The 24,701-nt window shown below is 39.0% G+C and overlaps 1 long non-coding RNA gene across 1 annotated transcript in view; it reads left to right on the top strand.

The window, feature by feature from the left end:
* The window catches only part of LOC125779274 (uncharacterized), a 111,035-nt gene that overhangs the window by 48,020 nt on the left and 38,314 nt on the right, over positions 1-24,701 (top strand). The window contains exon 2 of the long non-coding RNA XR_007423242.1: positions 20,787-20,823. This is a non-coding gene — a long non-coding RNA (uncharacterized LOC125779274). The remainder of the gene's footprint in view (positions 1-20,786; positions 20,824-24,701) is intronic.

Here is a 24,701-nt window from a genome sequence, read left to right on the forward strand (position 1 = left end):
TATTTTATTGAGGAGTTTACAGCTTTCTATGGTTTCACAAATTACTTTATACAGTAGTTCAAGTCTGATCCCCCACATTAGGAACAGATATTGAACTCAACCTATCCTAACGATAGTTTCTAAGTACCCTTAACTGTCAGATCTACGTAACTGGTACGGACCGGGATTTTATCCGGCCAAGGACTGTCAAATCGACAGGTTACTGCCGGTACTACAAAAACAAAATAGTTTCTAAGTTTAAAAAAAGACTCGCCGAGTGGTATGCGCTCTAATATGTCTATATCGTTTAAGATTTTTGTGATCACTGGTTACTTCTTGCCTAAAATCTCACTTGTCTAATTAGAAATATAAATACTAAATTGAGAAGTTATCGATAAATGAGTGTGATACTCGTATGCCTGATTTAACTCAATATTATTTTTTACTACTCGATTTCTTGGTTTCAAATTTTATTTATGTTCAACATAAATGCTCAATTTAATGGTACATATACATTTAAAACATAAAATACGACGAACACTTAAGAAGTTGTAATAAAACTGGCCGGCTTACAACAACTTACTCACGACCGAGGCGCAGTGATAACTTCATTCAAGTGGAGATGTTATATACAAACATTAAGACTACTTAAAATGTACGACTCGAGGCGGTCTTGTGTTCATTACCATATTTTATCTTTTAATATGAAAATAAATACCAGCCAGATAATGTAGGAGAAGAAGAAGAGTCCAAAGGATATGTGCGGAATTTATAGCTACTTCTGTATATAGAAACAATTATATGTAGTAAATATGTATGTATGTATGTATATAAAGAGTGTATATTTATCATTTCTGTTGCGCATACTTGTATACATACAAATGTATATAATATATACTTACACAAAGTTATGTGTACATTTATTTCTTTGCTGCTTCACTGATTGACTCCTGCTGATATCTGCTGTCGAAATTTGATCCTGAAAACATTGATTTCAAGACCAAAGGCATTTTACGAACAAAGAAACGGCATATGCACATATACAGCCACATTCACATGCATATGAGGGCGTTTTAAATTTCTTCATTCAAATAAAAGTAGACATTTATGCGTGTGCGCTTACATATCAGTCAGTGTTGCATGTAATTGCTGACAGTTATGGGCAACTTGCAACATGCACTTGCAATAAATATACAGCTCTTACAAATACACATATATCGGGTTCAATTGCCTGCAGCGTACAGTGCACTTGTTAAGTATAGACGCAAATATTTACATATAAATATGTGCATATGTACATATGTATGTATATGAAATATATGTATATTAAGATGAACCCAAAAAAAAAAAGAAATATCGGATTAAGGAGTTAAAACGACCCTATATGTAGATAAAAAAAATATCCCCGCGAAGAAGAATTTCTAGCTTAATTTTGAAAGCTCTTGATGAGCATGAAAATATCCCATATAAATAAAACTTAAAAAATCTGGTTTAATTTAAAAAAATCGCGATTCCTTTAAAGCTTAAACTTTTCTAAGAAATTTGCCTCCGGGGATTTTTTTTCAATTCAGGGAAATTTTTTTCTCTTGCTGGGATATTTGCATATGGGCTTCTTTTTATACACATGTTTGAGTCGTAGAGCACTTTTCTTAAAATTCAAACTTAGGGAGATTTTTTAAATTCAGGGAAATTTTTTATATTTTCAGAGATATTTTTTTACATTGTTTTTCTTGTAGAGTGTTAAGTTTTTCAAAAATTCTATCTTAGGGACATTTTTTTCAATTCAGGGGGAATTACTTCTCTGCATATTTTTCTTTGTACATGGGTTCTTTTTTATACTTTGAAAAAATAATATTTCAGGGGAAATTTTATATTATAGATCAAAACATTTTCCAAGAATACTATATCAGGGAAATTTTTCCAATTTCAAGAAATATTTTCCTTTACAAGGATATTTTTTCTCCTATATAGATTTCTTTTTATGCATAAATTCAATATTGTAAAGCATTAAATTTTCTTAAAACTCTATCACAGAGAAAATTTTTCAATTAAGGAAATAGTTTTCCCTCTCATTGATATTTTTTTTTGTATATGGGTTTCCTTTTATTTATTTGTTTGATATTTTAGAGCATAAAATTAAAAAAAATTGCATCTCGAGGGGTTTTTTTAATTCAGAGCAATTTTTTTCCTTGCAGGGATATTTTGTCTGGGCATATGGACTCATTTTTTTATCATAAAATCGATGTTGTAGAGCATTAAATTTTCTAAAAAATTCTGCTTAAGGGAATTTTTTTCAAATCTGGGGAATTTCTCCCTTGCATGTTTTTCCGTATAGGGGCTTTCTTATATCCATTGTTGATCACAAAGTTTGCTAAAAATTGACTGGGAAATTTTTCTCGTGAAGGGATATTTTTTTCTCTCTTTTAATCCATAAATGCCATATTGTAGAGCATACTTTCTTCTAAAAATTCTATCTCAGGGAAATTCTTCAATTTAGAAGAATGTTTTCTCTCTCAGGGATATTTTATTATCCATAAGTTCGATATTGTAAAGCATAAAATTTTCCAAACATTATATATTAGAGGAAGTTTTTTAATTCAGAGTATTTTTTTTTGTTAGAAGGGATATTTTTTCTCCGTATTCGGGTTGATTTTTGTTCAAAAACTCGATGTTGTATAGCATACAGTTTTCTAAAAATTCTCTCGGGTGAAATTTTTTTCAATTCAGAGATTTTTTTTCTCTCGGGGGAAATAAATTGTATTCTTTTGGCACACCCTAATATCAAGAATTCATAATCAGTTTATTCTAATTTATTAAATTCTGCTTCAAGACTTTATTGGCTTAAGAAAATTTTCACAGTTTTTTACTTACATAAATATTTATATACAATTGTAAGTATGTATTTACTCATATTTTATGCATTATACAGAAAAATATGATTTTACAGTCGCTTTGTTGTTGCCTTGGCCGGCAATGAGCCCACACACAGCCAAATAAGTCAACACCCTAGGCGCTGCAAATTCCTTTATTTATTTACGACGCTTTCGAAATGTAATATTTCTGTGCATAAATATATACATATGCAGTTATTTGAATAGAATCTTCTCGGCTCTTCTTTTTTGCAGATAAAAAGTCGATTTTTGTTGCTTTTTTCTCAGTTCTTCGGATTTATGTTTTGCTGGCCAAACTAATTTCTTTAATGGACGTCATATTTCTTTGTGCTTTAGATAAATCTGAGTAGTGTTGCACATATCACACACATACATACATCTGCATATGTAAACACGCATTTATTTACTCGTATTAATACATTTTTGTTTGCCTCTTAGAATTCGATTCTTTTTGTGTGTTTGCTGCAGTTTTTGGTTTTCTTATGCTTGCAACAGCGACCATTTCTTTGTCTGACCTGTCATAACTGTTGTTGCCACCAACACATGTGGCATAAAATATTGGACTTGTTATATGTGAGCTTAGAAAACCCTACAGAAAATTTATTTCGGCGATAAGTTGATTAAGACCTTCTTTTTTGCCAAAAAAATCAAAATTGTTGTCGAAATCAAAAAAGAGGCCAATCTTAGGTGTAAATAGAATTTGGTTCTCAAGAAATGTTTATTTAGTTTTTGTCTTGTAAAAAATCTAAAAAATCTATAATAAAATCTAAAAATGTATTATGTTGTATCTGAGACTCAAACCCTCTATACTGAAATGGAAACCTTCGACACAAACCCCACGAGTACGAAAAAGCGAACGCTTTCCTGTCTCCTTTGTTGTCACTATCAATCTAAATACCTTGAACATTTTTTGATTTGGATTCTTATAAATTTTTCTGCATATATTGAATAAATTCAAAATTGTTTTAGGTTTGGAACTTCGCTTAATGATTTATAGTATTAATCAAAGACTGCCATATACAAAACCAGAAATTTATTTTACAGCAAATATGAATGACTTTCCAGCAGGTTAGACTACAAATTATTTTATAGTACATATGTTTCTTCTAATCTCCCTTAAACCTACTTGCATTTGTATAAATCTGCCTTCAAATTGGCGCTTGCTGTAGGTCTCGCCTGCCGACTGCCGCATATCCTGCATTCGCCGGTTTGCGGCAGGACATGTCTGCCATTGTCGCTGCCAAATAAAAACTTAATTCAAACTTTTAATATTTCCAAAAATTGTTCCTTTCTTTGGCGCATATTTCGTTGGCGGTTTTGGTGTCGGTTGCCAAATTTAGAGACGCCAGATTTATTTTTAATGTTTGATTGCGACTTCTATTAAGTTAATGTTTATGGTGAAGTTTCTGTATTTAGTGTGTAGGATTAGAATTATGATTTTGTTATAACAAAGTATATGATAATGATAGATCGAGTTTGATGACTTTTTCTCCAGTTGAAGAGCTTTTTGCTGAAGCATCATTTTCCATGCGAACTACTTGGCCTACCAGCATTTTTTGGTTTTTTATGGGCTTAACTATGTATATTAATATCGCCGTAGAACTCATACAGTTCGAGGTTTCCTCTTCTTCGTTATCTATTGCTCATGCGGACGGATACACAGATCTTGTGGAGAATAGTTCTTTGGAATGCTTTAAGTGTTTTCTCATCATGGTTCGTCATCGTTCATGTTTCAGTGGTCTATAATAGGACGGGGATAATGCGATTTTATAGAGCGTCTGCTTCTCAATTGCCTACTGAAAAAGTTATTCTGCATTTGATCTCCAGACTTAGATTTTGGTGGAATTTTTACTGGCTTCGAGGTATACAAGGTCCTTAACTTTTCAAAATTTACAGCTGAGAGAGTAAAAATATCATAAGCCGGGATAAGGTTCTTGTGATAACTTTAAAAATATTTTTACTATGGGCATCAGGCTTTGAAATCAAAATAGGGTTTGGTTTTATTAGATAAAGAGGTCAGTTCTTTAGACAGCTTAGATCGCCGGTTCATTGTGGTACCTAAAACTCCTATATAATGGATCAAAAAACTGTTACAATCTGACCCAACGCTTTGAGCCTATCACAAACTTGTTGAGACTGCTAATGTCGATTTCGGCTGCCTTCTGGTTTTGCCTCTCCTCATGACAACTAGCTTCTGAAAGAATTTTTAGTTTTACCGCATTAATGCTTACAGCACAGTTTTCAGTGAGAAACCTTTCGTTTACATCAAGAAGAGCTTTGCTAAGGACAAGTAGTTTAGTGGATCTCCTGCCTTTTAATCTATGTCGAAAAGATCTTGCAGTCCGACAGGAGCTAGTCGCCGACCACTGCCTTCTAAGGGCACGCCAGGTCTATTGTTCCAATAATAGAGCGCAAGATGACAACAGAGTTCCAACTCGTTCCGATTCCGATTTAGCGGGGAACGGCTGCTTGCTCATCAGCTTTGCAGTGTGCAGTGAATCCGCTATGATCAGGTATCAAAACGATACTGATGAGGATACTATTTCTAGTGAGGACAGACAGTCTTTAACGAGCTTTGAGGACCCAGTTAGCCAGTTAGCGAACTACGTGTTGTTATTGCCGCTCTGCGGTCGGAGTGAATGTACATCTCCCTGGAAGAGGCTGCACTACGTCTACAGCCACCTTAATAGCAGCCACTTCTGCCTGAGAGAGGTTTTTGCCCATCCACATAGTTCTCTTCGGTATATGAGCAGAGAATAAGCCGCCACGAGTGGCCTCTGCGACGCAGTGATCCAAGTTTTCAAGAATGCAGTTGTAGGAGGAGGGAACCCCGGCGTGTGAGTGTTCGGACTCCTTCATATATTTAACTTTCTGGAGCACCAATATACCTATTAGCAATATCAACGGGTACCTTGTGTAAAAGAAACTTCGGTTATAAGAAAAATATTATACACGAGTTTTGACAATTAAGTAATGAGACTGGTTTTATTGCCGCGCTTGTGGTAAACCTGTGACCTCGAAATTTCTCTTTTTCAGGCATGCCTCCCCTCTCCATTGATATATGTACCATCGATTTAGCTTGTTCAGTTCGCCTGCTGCGTCAAGTTGAGTAGACGTGTGTTTGCAGTGCTCGTCACGAAAATGGAAAAACGAAATCAAGAGCAACGCGTCGCTATAAAATTTTGCGCCAGATTGGGCGAAACAGCTTCGGAAACGTACGCTAAAATTGTAAGAGTGTATGGTGATAGTGCTCTTAGTCGTGCCCAGGTGTTTCGATGGTTGTATCCACGCGCCCCCCGCCCGAAAAAAGCTCGCTTGAGCAAGTCGAAGATGAAAACGATGATTATTGCCTTTTTTGATAGCCGTGGCATCGTCCACAAAGAATTCGTTCCACCGGGGAAAACTGTGAATCAAGTCTACTATTGCCAAGTACTCGAAAGATTGCGAAAACGAGTCAACAGGGTGCGCCCAGACATCGCTCGTAACTGGATCCTTCATCACGACAACGCGCCGTGCCACACCGCCCTCAGCGTGTCCCAGTATTTGGCCTCTAAAGGGATCGCCGTGTTGCAACAGCCGCCTTATTCACCCGACATGTCACCCTGTGACTTTTTTGTTTCCTAAAACAAAATCGGTGGTCAAAGGAACCCATTTTGAGTCGATTACGGACATCCAGGCGGCCGTGACGAGGGTACTCGCGGACATCCCAGTCGAAGCGTTCCAGAAATGTTACGAAGCATGGAAAACGCGCTGGAATCGCTGTATAGCTGCTCAAGGGGACTACTTTGAAGGGGATGGCAGAGTTGTAGATTAATTTTCCATTATACGGTTTTTATGGAATCATCATTATTTAATTGTCATACCGCGTAGTTATATTTTTTTTCAACATCGAAAAATGTTTGACAAAATTTTTATTTTTTTTTAACTTAGTTTCAAAATATTAAAAAAATATAGACTAAATGAGAAATAAAAAAATATATTGTGGCAAGTTCTAAAAATTTGAATATTTTTTTATAACTATTTGCATTTTTTCAGTGGCTGACAAACCTGAAGGAGCTATTGTAGCAGCAAGTATAAATAACAAAAACAATTTGCTTTGAAAACACAACAATTTTTACGACCTTTTGATTATGTTTATTTATTTGCAAGCCATTTTACACTTCAACTTAATAAAACAAAGCAAAAGCGCTATAACTTTAAAGTGCTATTACTTAGCAGCACGAGTATGCCGTAGACGTGTGAATGTGTGTGTGTGTGTGTGAGAGAGTGTATGTGGCATGCTTGGTGGGCTCAGCAACGCCAACGCCAAGCATTGGCAATGCCACCGACGCATTGGCGCTGTTTATGCAACAGCAAGCCACAACAACAACAACAAACGTGACAACAACAGCAACAAACGCGGCAACAACAACAATTGCAACGTAACGCTTGCATTTCGCACATGAAAGTGAAATGTAAACAGACGGAAAATGCACTCAAAGCAAACAAAAAATCATCTTAACAAAGTACAAGTGGAACTACAACAACAGCAACAGCAGCAACAACAAAACCTATACGAAACAATTTGAATGGAGAAGACAAGAAATGCCAAGTGGTAAAAATTATTATGGAAGAGAGAATTTTTAAGTAGGCACTCAAGGTAGTCACGCTAGGGGGGTATGCGGAGAGCGCGGCGCGATGCAACGAAGACTACAGCTGCAGCTGAAGGTGAAGATGCAAATGCACAGATGAAAGTAAGATTTGCAGCCGAGCGGTAGTTATTGTTTGTGTGCAACATTACTGCAGACGTGAAGCAGACGCTGACGAATGACAACAGCAACAACAACAACAATACACATTTGCAGATAAAGTTGAAGCAATTGAAGCTGCAGATAATGCAACTGATGAGGATGATGATGTGCTGGCTGTCAAGTCAAAGTCAAGAGCGGAAGAGTTGCCTGCTGCATGCTGCCGGCTTGCAACAACGGTAGCAACCAGCAATCAGAGTGCAATATCAATCTGCAACAACAACAACCATGACAACGGCAGCTAAGAATGCCATTGCTGTAATGCAGGCTCTCGAAAATAAATGACAACATCATCACAGCTGTCGGCAACGTCTTATATTGGCATCATCCGCCGCCACAGGCGGACGTCGTCCAACTTGATGGGCGAGTTGCGGCAAGTGGCAGTCGCTATATGCATACGAGTGAATCGGCAAGCAGCAGCCGCCTGCCTAGTAGCCATTTAGTCAATACAACCGACAATCATCGTCAACATCTCGGCCTGTCAACGGCGGCGTTTGCAACAGGCAGCGAACCGGTTGTCTGCCATGTGGATCGGCCCTATAGTAAGTAGCAACAACGGCAGTAAACACCTCAAGACAGCAGCAGTCAACACAGGGTACGGAGCTGAGGCGCGCGGTGCGGTGGCTAACGGCATTTTCGAGTGCTCAGCATTTAAGTAATACGGCCAATAAATGTCGCTCATTCGCTCACTCGTGCTTGCAACATGCATACCATGGATGACTGTTGCCGACTGTTGATTGCATGAATGGAATTGCATTTGTTGTTATTCACCGGTTTGTTGTCGGCCGGCTGACGTCCGCTGTCGATGTGTTTATGTCTTCACAAATTGAGGGCGAGCAGCAGTAGTAGGCCACTCAGCGTTTTTTTTTTTTGATTCAGCCTTGAAGTGTGAGTCGTTTGAAGTAGTGGAAGTGAGAATTTTAGTTTCCAAAGCAATGCAATTTTTTTAAATGTATTGCACATCGAGGTTAGTTTGGGTTAGAATGACTAAACCACAGAGAACAAGTCATAACAGTCACTAAGAGCTGTAGTTTGGTCAAGTTTAGAAGTCACGGTGACTTTCGTCTGTCGATTCAAAAGTTCAATTAACGGCATCTCGTGGGCATGGCAATGGGTTGAATACCAGATTCTATTAAGATAACTCAGTTTCTACGCAAGTTATTGCTAGCGCGAATAGACGAAAGTGCGAACGGAAGGATGAACCGATGGATGGACCGACTTATACGAAACGTACGGTGACAGACGGACGGATAGACAGACGCAAAGACGAACCAACGAAAGGATGGATTAACTGAAGGACGAACAAACGGACAGACTGATGGAAGGACAGACTTATACGAAATATTCATTGGATGGATGGCGACAGACGGGCGGATAAACGGAGGTAAGAACTAACGAACGGAAGGTTGGATTGAGTGAAGGACGGACGAAAAGACAGATAGACAAGGGGAAGGACGAATTTATCCGAAACAGTCGGTGACGGATGGAGATTAATGAAAGAATGGATGGATGGAAGGTTGGATTGAGTGAAGGATGGACGAACAGACAGATAGACAAGTGGAAGGACGGATTTATCCGGAATACTCGGTGATGGATGGATCAATGGACGAATGGATGGACGGACACAAGGACAAACGAACGGACATATTGATGAATGGAAAGACGGACTTATTCTTAAGTACACCGTCAAAAGGTTTTTACAAAAAGTATGAACTGAGACTCTTGACTTTAATGAAGTACTAGAATTTTGAGGCTCATCCCTGTAGGTAATATTGTATTTTAATGGGAGCATTAACAATGACACTGGTACTAACGTTCTTCTGTGATTCTCGAAACTTGAGTTACTGAAAATGATAGTATCTAACTAATTAAAGGACTATTTGTTTGTTGGTATCTGACTAATTCGGGAACCGTTGTTTCAGGGTAGTTGGCTAGTTGACCAAAACAAAAGGGGCCGATAAAAATCTGAGTCCATTTCAATTACGTGGATTCGACTGCCATGAAAACGGATTACCTCGGTTGTTAGTTCTCAGAAATTACAGACCTTGCTTGGATAAGATCGGTATCCATTCCAGTAACAAATAACCGGTAACAAACCTCTCTTGTTCGTTGACCTCACTACCGATCACATATTGATGGATATTTTGGTATTCCTGTTAGATCCTAGGACGCCTTGATGATAAAACTGTTGATAAATACCGGAAAGATCAGAGCTGAGTGGCAAATAGTTAAGATGGGAAAAACTGACAACACTGTTGTACTGTTAGATATGGGCTGAAATCAAATTAAGGAATTTAGAGCTACATGTATATAAATACAGCAAGCAAGGAAGCATAGTTTCAGACGAGTTTCAACGCTTGATGGTTTATGACTTGAAGCTCTCGATATTTTTTCAACTTTGGTTATAAGTGGCAAGCTAGGACGTTCCTGTATATAGTGAAAGTTCCCACTCACGTGTGAGTGAAGGTTCTTGAGAACTGTCTTCCGCTGCAAACTGCATCCACTCCATGTAGGTTGAACATATTCGCCGAAGACTTTTGATCTCTGGTGGGAATTAGTCACAGCAACTTTTAAAATTTGACTTAAATGAAGTCACAAGTACCTACCATTATAACGGTGCATCTCCTCATTGCTAATAAATAATTTTTCAATGCCACTTGAATGCATCTAATAATGACACAAGTGTCCTTGCAATTTTCTACATCATTTATTGCCGCTGCTCTTCGCGCTTCAAGCCGAGTAAATAAAATCGTATTTGAATCGGCACCCTTACCAAAGTTAGAGAATGCCCGGATCACATGACATTTTGCAAATACGCATACATATGTGGTGTGTGTATGTACATATATAGTGGCTAGATGAAAGACAATTGAATTGCCTGTTTTTACTCGCAATTAAACTTGAAAAATACAACAATGCGCCATAAGGTGGATGCTTGCGGGCCGGCCGGTCGCAGCGCAGCCGAAAATATGAGAGTGACAATGATTTATATTTGACAACAACAACATTTAACGCAACAACAATACGTAATTATGGCACATGTAAACAGCGCGATTAAATATGCCAACTGATGCAACAACCCAAGAGTTGCACGAACAGCGCGCCAGCCCAAGCGGCGACAGGAGCGGAATGGGACGCGGCGATCTATAAAATTTTTTTTCATTGCAGGTAATAAAAACTGCAAGCAACGGCGTTGGTAACAGCTGCGCTGGGGTGACATGCATGCGCACCCTTTATGCAACATCCCTCTGCGCGCGCTGCGTCGTTAGCCGCTTGGCTTCCACGTTGATTGCCTGAATGCTCAGGCGGCTGGCTGGCTGGATGGCTGGCTCTCAAGCGCCGCTGGACCGCACGGCTTGGTTGCCTATTTGCACGCTTGCAATTGTCGAGTGGCACTTTGACGCTTTGTTCATATTCATCTCGAAATAATTACTTTTTGAATAACATTCAGTGCGCGCGCAGCACACACACACACACGCGAACGCGCTCACTCGCACCAAAGGGGGTTAGCAGGCGGTCGCTTGCGTTGTGTAATCAGTGAAAATGAAAAATTGCCTACCCAGTCCAAATCTCACCGGCTTCTACGGCCGTTTTGTTGTTCCTCTTTTGCTTTTATTGCATTCGTCGCTTTTGGGTTTGAGGGCGTTGGTTGCATGCCGCATGGGCTTGTTACGCCCGCTCACATATGTTGACTTCGCTTTCCTGGCGCTGCAAAAAAGTGAAATTTCAATTTTGAAATTCAGCCAAACATCAGGTTAAATCTTCTATGCAAATGGCAAATTAAAAATATGCACAAACTTAAGCATACACTCATACACACACACAGCCGCACACTTGTTACGGTGCCTGTGTGCGTTTGTCGCATGTCAACATTTTTATATGACATGTGCACCGCCGCCACCGTCGTCGCCGTCACCCTTGGTGCGTAGAGTCAACATGCAAATAAATGCGTGTTGCATGAACCCTTTTGTGTTGTGCTCAGTGTTGCGTTTGAGCCGCAGCAACAATAACAAATGTGGCAATGCAGTTGCGTGGCGTATTTGCGTTTTCGAGGTCCACGAAGCGCTGTAGATTGCAGTGGCAGGTTGGTGAAGATTGGTGGGGATCTGGTTTTTGATTTTACAAATGTTATTGAAGTTTTTGAGATCATTATCTTTTCTAACAAAACAGTTTATCAGTTTTCGACACAATTTGATAAATTTTGTTTTCTGATTAAATCATATACCTTTAAAATACAAAAAACATGAAACAACAAAACACAAAAGTAATCTTAACCTCAGAGAGAGCTGAAATAATCGCCTTCGGTCGAACTTTGTTGAAGGCCACTTCGATATGAAGAAGAATACCCACAGCACAGGCTCTATGCAGAAGGGCTCTTCCAGCCATGATACTTAGGAGAGAAAAAGCAGAGGACAAGAGCTTTCAAGGACAGACATTCATACAGAACTGAAGACCTCAATGCACTCATCGAACGCGCTACCAGATAGCCTTCGTCGTCTTGAAGTTGTCAGGAGGAACTAATCTATGGGTCCCGCTTCCTGTTTTTAAAGTTTCTATGTGGTTCTCTGGCCGGTCTTGTTCTGCCCAGTTCAAAATAAGTATTCCTATGATCGTAGAAGAAATCCTCAATAAGAACCCCACATTCAGAGGTTAAGAAAGAAATTTGCTTTGCTGCCAAAGTGAGGTCGAGGAGTTTTTCCCTATATGCAGTTACAAAAGTTTCACCTTTTCTTAATATAGAGATCTTCACTGCAAATGAAACCAAAAAGTTACTCACCGCCAGCGTTTATGTCTAAGCATCCCCAGACCATATGGCTTGAGTTAGCGTCCTAACCAATGATAACAACGCCGACCTTCTTTCATCAGACATCCGCCAAAATCTACTTCAGTATCACTGGAGGTGGCTTCACATCGTCTTTGTGCGACATGTAGGCTGAGATAAATCATAGTTCTGAGACTTCGCTCTACAACATAGCAGTCATAAAGTCCTCATAGCTGAAATTACGTTAGAGGAAAGCATTTAGTGCCTTTCGGACCAGCAGACTAGCTCTGTCTACTGTACTGTTGACTTCTATTCCTGTAGCTTTTGACTCCTCTGCTTAGTCGCGGCTCTCATATTAGGACGACATCGGTTCTGTCCCATCCAAGAGGAAACAAAGGATTGGTGGATACCGCCTTCGTGTACTGGAGATTAATCTGAGGAACCTTCATCATCTAGATTTTTCTTCAGCAGTGCGCGTTCAGCACTTGCAAGACTCTCAACACAGGCCTCCTCGAATTGCTGCTCGAAGGGAACGAGTCTACATTCATGCCCGCTTCGGACTCTGTTTCCTTTTTTCCTGTTGCTCATGGATGCTGTGGGACATCCGCCGAGAGCATTAGTCCTTTAGAACTCAGAACTTTTTGTCGATGTAGAAAAAACTATCAAATAATTCGAAGTGTGTAATGGTTAAGTTAAATTTGGAATCAACACAACATAACCTACAAATTTTTATATAAACCGAAGCTAAGGTTCTCATGTTTGTCCTCTCGATTACAAAGTGGGGAAAAGGAAGCGGCGCTGTTACTTACCAATAAAAAAATCCTCAGCCTTACACCTCCTTTCATCAACTACGCCACTGCGCTACTTCAAAACCCCCCGCTCACCACTTTGCAACAGTGTCAACGTCATCACCATTACCAACATTTTTGTAATATTCGCCCTCATTGGCATACTTATGTACACCATATCCAGCGACTCCCACATCCCTCCACCCGCAGCTTGAAAGCCCTTGCCGTGCTCATCATCAGCATCAGCGCTCAGCGTCAACATTCTCATCAGCGGCTAAGCAAATATTTGCATAATGTCCGCAATGTGCAACCATATTAATTGCGGCCTACGCGTATGACAGTCGCACTGCAACGTCCACATGATAAAAAAAAAAATAACAACAACAATGAAGCAGTTGTGCAGTCAGTGCTAAGCATACACAGATTGGCTCCGCTCCGTACGCTGCGCTCACTTGACAACTCAGCTCTCGTCGCCGCCGGTTTTGTTATGCCATTTTAAATACTAACACAATATACAATTTAATATTTCAGTTATTTATTATTCTTTTCATTTACTCATAAACTCTTTTTTAGTGCTTTTTACCCTTCAACCCAATTGTCAAAGTGTTCGTGCCACAAATGTCGCGCTGCAAACGTTAAAAAAAACGGCAAAGTGTATTTAAATTCGAAAAACAGTTGCGGTTATTGCTTTGTGCCGTCGCCGCACTTGTTTCCACTATTTTTTCAAATGTTTACATACGGTACTTTAAACATTTTGGGTGCCCTTAAAAATTGCGACATATTGGCTTCGAATTAAGTCGCTTAATCAAATTACACTTTGCGGCAAGATTGATTGGCTAGTTGCGTTATAATTAAGCAGCCGAAGTGGTGGTGCGGAAACTAGCTGATTTGCATATGCAATTTGATTAAAACACACTGGGTGGGTGGGGTTTGGAGGTCACAAAACTACTAGTATTTTGCTTTAAAGGTCAAATTGTTGTAAAAAGCGGTTTAGAATATGGAAACTATTAAGTTTTCTGATTTCAGTTGCTTAGAGCTCATCACACATCAAATGGTCGCCAAAAGTTCGAAGAATCCTTCAATGAAGATGCGTAAAATTGCGACGAGCTCGCAGAACGATGCCATTAAAATGTCGTTACGATCGATCCAAAACCTCTTTCTACTGGGGAATGGTCGCTATTAATAAGGGGGTCTGGTCTCTCCTCCGACGCTGTTTTGATCTTGTCAACCCTGGGCAGCGATATTTCGCCTTCAAAGAAGAAGAAGAATTACAGCGGAATCGAAACAAAGTTGATCCATCTCTGTAGTGTATCATTACTGGTGATGAAAATGTGTCACTTAGACATCGTCAAGGAAAACAATGGTGGTCAAGTCGCGATAAGCCGACGCGAGGTAGAATCAGTTGCCTTATATTGCCTAAGTGCTATACCATGGCCTATACCAATAATGGCAATTAATGCTAAAGGAAACATAGCACCCTGGATTTTTATCGGCAGTCATATTTAAGGCTCAGGAAAACTGAAGATAAGAACCGCTCCGAAAATATACACGCTGAAATTTTTCCCTCCTTCAACTGCCTTTCTGAAACTTGGATCACAGCGTTGAATAGGCTACTTGTTGTGGCTTTGCCGACGAGGGTTATATGGATGGAGATAATTCGTTGTAGAAGAGGTGTAGTGAGCTTTTTTGCGGATGAACCGAAGCTTGGACAAAAGATGGTGAAGGAAGTTTCTTGTAATAAGCTCACGCCAATCTTAGATTTCGGTGACCGGACAACTGGAGTATTTTCAGACAGAAAAGACTGCTATTAAGGGGGCGGTAGACGAAGTGCAGCCTCTTCCACAGCGACGTGCATTCACTCCGACAGCAGAGCGGCAATACTATCGAGGGTCTGCCCTCATAAAGTAACTTTATCAACTCGTTGTTGTTGTTGTCAGAGCAGGAGTGTTCTGCCGAATTACAGTCCTAGGCCGGGTGTTGTCCACATCCATCGGAATGGGACTGAGTTGGATTTCCTTTAACATCTTGCGTTCTAGCACTGGAGCAATGAACTTCATGAGCGCTTAACAAGCACTGGTCAACAACCCGCTCCTGTGTGATTGCGAAATAGTTTAGACCTAGAGTAAAGCAAGCGATCGAGGTAACTACATACTTGTGCGTAGGTAAGTCTAAACGCGATTGTAGGGGTTTTTCCTGGAGTCTATCCAATAGGCATTCATACGGTAATACTTAAAATCTTGCCGGGCACTAGTTGCCAGGAGGAGAGAGATGTGGAAACATTCATGCATTTCTCCATTGTCTAGCGCATGGAAGCCGAAACTGTCATGGGCCGTCTTAACAAATTTGTGATCAGGGCAGGTACCACAACAGACCGACGTTGTAAGCTTTCCAAGTGAGATCCCTGTTGGGATCGTCCTCTTAACTTAATCTAATATGCTCAGCAAAGTCTGTAAACTATGTATATTGTCTTATCGCTTAGAATACTTTGAAGAGAAACCTATAAGCCTATAAGCCTAGGAATTTAACCACTTTGGCACAAACTCAAGCTCGAGGTTAAGAAAATTGATATAGAGAGTGAAGAAGAGGACAAAAATCTGGTCTTAAGCACTATTCAGCTCAAAGGATGCTTTGGACTGAAAACTGGGAAATGAGGGATTTTCAGATTTACTCCATAAACTTTAATAAAGTCAGCTTTATAGTTTCGCACGACCTGTTTACACACTTCTCTCTTTGTTTATGTTCATTTGGAGATGTCTAACAAAAACAACTCAAAACGTCATTTGAAATAGTTCTTGGTATTGCTTTTATTATTTTTTTCCGTGAATTTTTTAATCCAGCGTCCAATGCGCGCATCAAAACTAAACGAGCACAAAGAGTTTGTGTTGAACGAACACGCAAATCTCTTGTGACAACATAAATAACAAACACATGATTTAGTAGTGGTGTGCACAGGATCAGCGCAGGATCACTAGGAAATTTACAACCGGGATTACAAGCAAAGCCGAGCGTGGTCTCAAAAGTTGTGATTAAGCAGAAAACGCGTTTTCATACAAACATACTTATATGTTATAAGTAAAAACTGTGGTGTGGCAGCACAGAGCGACAAAAGGAGTGCATAAAAGTAAAAAAAATAATAATAATAACGGCACCCCGATGGTGCGGCACTCGAATAAAGTGATGATACACATGCAACACACACACACACTTGCACTCAAAATGCGAATGTTTCATAAAGCCAAGGAGGGATGCTTGCGGCATAAAGGCAGCGGCTCGTGTGATTAGCCCGACACGCTTGCGCTCGCCGCTCTCTTAGGCCGGAAATGGGCTGAGCCGTGTTATAGTTTTCGAAGCCTTCCACTTTTTTATGTTATATGACGTTGTATGTGTGTATACGGGTTTTATGGGTGCATGATTACGTTATAGTTTTTTCATCACAATTTCACTTTTTCCTGGATATCCGTTGCGCGGATTTGGCACATTTTGATGCGCAATAAATTTAGTTTCCTTTCTTTCAATTGATTATTTTTTTATTTTATGTTTTTTGTTGTTGGTATCCAGCTGTTTTTTAATTAAGCATGGTGTGCAGGGTTGATTTGGAGGGGTGGCCTGCTGTTGAACAATGCCTGGCAAGTAAATTACTTCGGATAACATGACCGAGTTGTGTCACTTGCGGACAGCAAGGGCACCAATTTCGAAAAGGCGGTTTATTAAGAGGGATGTAGGGTAGTAGAGGGAGCATGTTTTGTCGAGGTGATGATGGTTTATCAGTTGTGACGTAGAAGCGAGAAGGTATTTTTATGAGGAGAACATATAAAGGTTGAAGAGAACATATACAAGTAAAGAGAGATCAAATGTTTCATTGGCAACTTTGATAGTGCCACAACAATCACAGGTATTCTTGAGATAACAGATATGTGAATTATGGCAAGGTCCAAGCCTAAGTGATATCTATAAGATTGTTAAGATACTGAACATATTAAAAATATTAGCAACAAATCGACGAATATACATTCAGATGGGTCAGAAACACCCTCCACACTTCCTTGCACCATTCCGAAACAGTAAGAAGTAATGAGTCAGCCAGCATCAAGATATAAAGTAGTATTGATATTAGGAAACTAGGTTCTTAAATGACTTAGTAGACTCAATTGAGTTCATTAGAATCTTAATCGCAATACTTGAATATTTCGAAAATTAGTCTGAGGTAGAACAACGTCTCGGTTTTAATTGCTACTTTAGAAACTAGGAAAGGTTTCTTGGATAGATATTGTGAGTTTGGGTATAAATACTTGGGTTTCTACTTACCTCTCGTTTGTCTCTTCGTGATTTGAAACAAAACCGTTGGATATACATTAAGCTGGGCTAGAAACACTTCCCCACACTTCCTTGTACCATTCCGAAACAATAACAACTAACGGGCCGATAAGCGTCTAGATATCAACATATATCGATAACAGGAAAGCTTGTTCATAAATGAACTGGCTCACTTAAGGGAGTTCATAAGAATTTTAATCGAAAGATTTTAATTCTTACGAAAATCAGTATTTTGTGTAAAAAGCAAAGATTGTCAATGAGGTCAAGGATTCAAACAACCAAACCCAGTTTGATGGTCACGGGAAGAGTTAGAGATTGAACATTATAAAATGATATGCCAAAAGTTCATGAATCTACTCTGTAAGCCCCTAATAACTAACCTACATTATTCCACAATTTATCATCGCTTTTTATGAACCTCTTCAATGTCCGAACGATCAACTCACTCGCCATACGCTCCGCAATGATTGATGATGTACAAAGTCGCACTAAGCCCACTTAAGCATAAAATACAAAACGCAAATAGTTCCGTTGCGCAAGAGTGCAGCTTCCAGCGGAGGTGGCGAACATGCAACACCAATGAGATGACCATTTAACAGTGATAGTACTTGCATGCCACATACACCAAGAACAACGGCTTAAGCGGCATGCAATCTATAACAGATTAAGCAGTGCATCATGCCAACAACAACAGCAAAGCCGAACAAGCCCATAAGTCCACAATTTGGCCTAAGAAATCCGAGACACGTAAGCCTTAACTTGCAACAAAACATTTCGCAGGCCGTTCGGCAAGGCGAAATTATCCTGCGTTGTAGTGGAGAGGCAAGTACGCATTTAACGGGTCTTGTAAGCAGTTATGTAAGTGTGAAGGGTATTTATCTCACATATGTATGTATGTTACATGCTCTTGTTTCGCATTCATTGCAACACTCATGATTATCCTACTATGTGTTTCGGTTTTGTGCGGCATGTCACTGCTTTATGTCAATGTTGCACATATGTATATATGTTGTGTAATAGCACTGTTGTATTATATATGTATATATACAGTGTTGGAAAAAATAATAGAAACGGGTTGTTTACATATAATAAATCAATTATATCAATACTTGTTAAAAATATTTCTTGAAATGGCCTACCCTGCACAAATAGCTGTTAACAGTTACTGTTTTGCAAACCCGTTTTATTCCGCTAGTTTGTCTTATTTTTCCTTTATATGCGAGAGAGTGAACAAGTGAATAGTAGCGCTTGGAAAAAATAATAGAAACAAAACGTGTTTGTTAATATTTTTGCTTTTTAAAAGGTAAAAAATTTGTTTTTGATGCTTCTAATTGTGTTTTAAAATAATGTAAAATGAATTAAATTTATACTATAGGTTATTTTGCCATAAAAACTAATAAAATGGGCCGAGCCAAACACTGCACGGAAGAGGAGAAGAATGTAATAATTAACTTGAGAAAAAAAGGAAACTCAATGAGTAAAATAGCAGATATGGTTAAATGCTCCAAGAAGAAGGTGTTCACTGCCCTTCATAGTGCAAAAAAGCCTGAAACACGAGGTAGAAAACGAAAAATGACTGCTGGCGATGACAGGCGTTTAATTCGCCTTTGCAAAGCTAACCCTTTTCTGTCCTCTAGAGAACTGCAGGTGGAATTAAATTTAAATGTATCAACTCGAGCCATTAGGTACAGGTTGGCAGATGCCAAGCTTCCTGCCAGAACACCTAGAAAAGTACCCTTGCTGAGCCTTAAAAACAAAAACAACAGGCTTGCTTTTGCAAGAAAACATCTTTTCCGTCAAAATTGGAAAAATGTGTTATGGTCTGATGAGACAAAAATTAATATGTTTGGATCAGATGGTAAACAATATGTAAGACGTCCTACAAACACAGCATTTGATCCAAAATACACTAGAAAGACGGTTAAGCACAGCGGGGGTTCCATTATGGTGTGGGGTTGCTTCTCAGAGGAAGGCGTTGGTCCAATATTTTGGATAAAGAACAAAATGTGCGCAGTTGACTATGTTAACATATTGCAGACAATAATGCTTCCCTATGCTAAAGAGGAAATGCCAATAAGGTGGGAGTTTATGCAGGATAATGATCCTAAACATGCGTCGAAACTGGTAAAGCAGTGGTTTAAGAAAGAAAGGGTGCAAGTTATGGAGTGGCCGTCGCAATCGCCAGACCTAAACCCCATTGAACACCTTTGGGCAGACCTAAAGAAGAGAATCGGACCTTTTAAAGCCAGCAATAAGGACGAATTGTGGGCCCAGATTCAAAAATCGTGGAATTCAATTCCAAAAAGCGTTTGCTCAAATTTGGTTCATTCGATGCACCGAAGATGCGAAGAGGTAATTAGGCAAGGCGGCGGTTCAACAAGATATTGAAACAATAATATTTTTGTAAGAAGTTTGGGTCAAACTTTAATTTATGAAGAAATTATATTATGTTTCTATTTTTTTTTCCAGGCCAAAATTAGAAAATGGACCACAATTTATTTGTGTCTTATAGCACTTGCTAAATAAATCTAGATTTTGATTAACTTTAACAAATATATTAAATCGTAATGTATTTAAATTGAAAGAGTTCTACAAACAATAAAAATATATTGAAAACTGTACGTTTCTATTATTTTTTCCAACACTGTATGTACATACATGCAGGCATATATATATTCATACATTTGGCACACAAATACATACATTTGTAGATTTGTTTGAACTCATTACATCGATCTACTTATACGGCCTTAATGTCGGCCAGCTTTCTGTGGCATATTTTGCTTGTGTCATTAGCCGATCACTGCTACCACTACATATTACTATAACTAAGTGTTGCATGATTGCAATGACATTTATCTACTCGCCGACATAGTTGTTTCCCATGCGTTCGGCTTTTGAGCCTTTGCCATCGCCTGCAACTGCTTGTCCTGTCTTTTGCTTTGCCTTTCAGCTTGTTTTTGGGATTTTGTTTCTGATCTTAATGACCATGTGTGACAATATTGATTAACTGGATGCCTCGTGTGGCACTTAAGCCGGGTGAGAATTCTGCCTGAGGTTCATTATTATTGATTAAGACTCGTTTGGCAAGCTATTATGCACACGCACTCGCAAAAATATATACAAATAAATACATTATACATACATATGTAAATTATGAAAATGCATTTGCTATTAAATATTATTATTATAGTTAATTAATTATATAGTTAAGAATATTTACTGAAGTTATCAAGTTTCAATTATTATTATTTTTTTCTTACAGTAATTGGGCACTTGAGTGGATACTATGTAACACTAAGGTCAGTAATGTCATTTTTAACCTTTTAACAATATTGAACTTATTACATTTCTGGAACTGAACTTCAAAACAAAACAAAATAAAAAGTACCTTCGGTTGCGCTGAAGCTATAATACCCTCCAAAGCTGCATTTCTTGTACCATAAAAGGGTATAAAAAGATTATTAACTTGATTTGAAACGATCGGTTTGTAAGGAAACTATATGATCAAGTGATCCGATCCTAACAATTTCTTTGGAGATTGTGTTACTGCCATTCTTGAAGATATCTCGTCAGAGGAAATAGTTGTCCATACAAACTATTGATTCAGTTTGTATGAAAGCTTTATGATATTGTGATCCGATCTGAACAATTTCTTTAGAGATGGCACTATTGTCTTAAACAATAACCTTTGCCAAATTGCTTGAAGATGTCCCATCAAATAAAAAAGGTTTCCTTACAAGGACTTGCTTTTAATCGTTCAGTTTAGTTTAGTTTAGTTGTTATATCCAAACAATATATTCGGAGATTACAACGTTGTCTTAAAGAATCCTGAATTTATTGGATTTTCTTGTAAAATAAAAAAGTTTTTCAGTCTTGCATTCCATATATTATATGGATCAGTTTGTATGGAGTGATCCGATGTCGGTGATTCCAAAAAGTTTCAGATCGATATCTCAAATACTGAGGGACTAGTGGAGAAGTGCAGACGGCAGGTTAAATTAAATCAGATCGTCTCGTCGATTATTTATATCATATATTATATACTCGTACTTCATAGGGTATTTCCTTCTGGGTGCTACGAAGTTCTTGTCAAACTGAATGTTCTTGTTCAAGGTATAAAAAGTAACAATCAGCCTTGTCAAGCCACACCTGGTGCTTGATTCCAACCTTGTTACCAACTCTCCATGACTCATTGCGGTTTCTAGACCAAGACTTCTGTTAAACACACAGTCACTGTGCTTAAATTGCTTTGTGAACTTTTCATCCTAAAAATTGCTTTTACTAAATTTTTTTGGTTAGTACAGTTCCATTATTTCATCAGCAGTCGATTCAAATTGGATTATAATTGTAAAATCCTCCCTGAGGCATTGAAGTCATTGTAACTGATATGGGTGAATCTGTAAAGGCAATGCCAAAAAACTCGAATTGATCCAAAGAAAATTTAGTACCGACAGGCAAAGGTATATTGTTTCCTTACTATTTGTATAAAGTTTCGTATATCCCTCTATTAGAGACGCATAGTCTGCATTTTTTCTACATTTATCTTCAAAAATGTTTTGTCGCTACCATATGGAACGTTTTTCTAATTAAGAGTCTAGACCCAGAATCGATTGATCTTACTCATTTGAACATATATTTGTCCGTTGTGTTACCCAAAATCCTCTTAAAGTACATCACCTCATGGGTCGGCCAAGATTATCAGAAATTCATTTAGGCAGTTAATATCAATCACAACCACTTCGCTAGGCTTTCCAAATGTGGGTCTATTGATATATTTGAATTCCAATATGGCAAAAGACGAGCAGTATTTAGCCGCTCCATGTGTTAACCTATTGAACAGGGTCCAGTCAGAACATTTATAATTTTGGTGAAATTCGCTTTGCTAAGAGCCAGTATTTCGGATGACTTCTTACGGTTCGCTTTGGACCAGAAGTATCACGTAGTGGCACAGGTTCTGTTTGTTGATCAGTGTCTGCTGAGTGTTCAGTCAAAACATCTAAAATTGTAGAGAGATGACTTTGCAACAACCGGATGACCTCTTGCGGTTCACTCAGGGCCAGAAAAACCTCGCAATCGCACAGGCTCTAATCGTTGATGCTGAACGCCCCAAAAATCTAATGTTGGAACACAAGACAACTTAAAAAAATCAAATCGTTGCCAAACGGGAAATGTTCCGTTCTTAGCATGCTCTATGGTTTAGCAATTTACGGCGCTTCCGCTTGGACCAGGCACCCATAAAAGTCGACTCTAAGGTAATTCACTATTTCACTGATTTTAAGCTGAAGCAGACTGCAATTCGGAGCGGTATATCTAACGCTTCTTTGCTGGCAGCCACCTCCACTTGAAAGATGCTACAGTAGTTTGGATGCCTGACTACAGCTGGTGACAACATTTCCTCCTAATTTACCTTTTAACTTCTTACTATCCGTGAGAAAGCTCACTGCACATTTTCTTCAACAGATTTGCCCGAACCTTCTCCAGCTTTGCGATGAGGTTGTCTAGATTACAGAATGCAAACGAAGTGGTGGAGAGCTTCAAAGTGTTCCTGTCCATGGTTCCTAATATAACCAGCTTTGGCAATGCCTTCCTCATTTTGTCCTCGTTGTTTGACTTCCATGATAACTTCCTCTTAGGATAAGGCCTAAGTACTTCATCCTGTTTACTAACTACTGTCTACTGAGTTTCCCAAAGAGGGAACAGTAGTTAGGCATTTTGTATCTCCTAGAAAATAAAACTAACTCAGTTTTAGTTGGATTTAAGTCTAACCCATTTCTATCTGCTCACTTGGTTATCGCATTTAGATACCTTTGGGTACGATCGTAAACTGTATTTAGGAATTTTCTGATTACCAAAGCGGCAACATCGTACAACCACCCGGCAGCCTGGTTCCATCCTTTTGCTTCTGTTGAACTTTTAGAAATAAGAGAACTTTTCTCTGTGGCCATAATTCACTTGAGGAACAACTCGCCTTACACTGTTCTGCTTTGAGCCGCGCTTTTAAAAAGTGATTGCCAGTAATTTGCCAGCAAATCGTGCGCATTTTCTCACACATTTTCCTAACACTCAGACAAATATTATTACGTAAGTGAATTTCGTTGTTAATCTGCCAAATATGTGACAAACAAATATCATTAATTTGATACAGAAGGCGAAATGTTCCAACATAAATCGTAAATGTGCTCAATAACAGGCGAACGAGCAGGCAAACACAGGAGTTAAGGACACTTGAGAATGTGAAAAATCGACACACATTAATACTTGCATTATCGGCAGCGGCACAATGTGTGCACAAAGCAGAGCGAAAGGATAAAAAGGACATCACTTATGGGTGTGCGTGTGTAACTAACAAGCTAGATAGGACACTTCAGGAGCACACACATAAACAAAATTTATGTCAAGGATGTCGGCAAATGTTTTTCAATATTTTTTCCTTCGAAGCGTTTATTAATCTGTAGCGGTTACGCTTGAGCAACTTGGCAGCGGTGAGGATGCGCAGCCTGTTGGTTTCGTATCAATAACCTTAAATATTGTTTCGACTGTTTTTAATCGCTTGTCAAGCGCAGCCGCATTCGGAAGTCACACACTCTTCAAATTCGTCACAGCTAATTTGCAGTGACAATAAAAAATGCAACAAAGAAAGGCAGTTACATGCATACATTGCAACATGCCGGCATTATTCTAATTAACAATAGTGGTGTTTGTTGTTTTTTTTTTTAGGAGGCAAAAGGTGTGCAACCCGACGGGTCTTCTAAATTTTTTTTTATTCGAAACCGAACTTTTTAGATTTTCCAATGCAGTTCGGTACGGTTAAGCCGCTTGCCAGTTGTTGCCACGAAAATTGTTAGTTTTTCCAAGCTTCTGAGGGGAAGAAAAGGGAAACTTTGCTTTGTGTGTGTGTGCGCTTTTCACGCGCTCAAATGCAATCGACACTGTGTTGCTAATTAAAATAAATGATCGATCGTTTGCATTTGTCCAAATAATCAGAGTATACATAACGGCGAGCGGCAGTACAACTACTACACCAGCAAACACACCCTTAATCCAGCGCGGCATGTACTTTGGTTGCCCCTCAAGCTCGCAATTAGCTAGTTGGCTTACTTTGTCTATGCGACACTATTCCCTGCAACTACATTTTCTTGTTTGTGTATGTGTCTGTGCGGCAGTCACTCTTATCGCT

Source organism: Bactrocera dorsalis, chromosome 1 (genome assembly GCF_023373825.1).
Source record: "Bactrocera dorsalis isolate Fly_Bdor chromosome 1, ASM2337382v1, whole genome shotgun sequence".
Taxonomy (NCBI): Eukaryota; Metazoa; Arthropoda; class Insecta; order Diptera; family Tephritidae; genus Bactrocera; species Bactrocera dorsalis.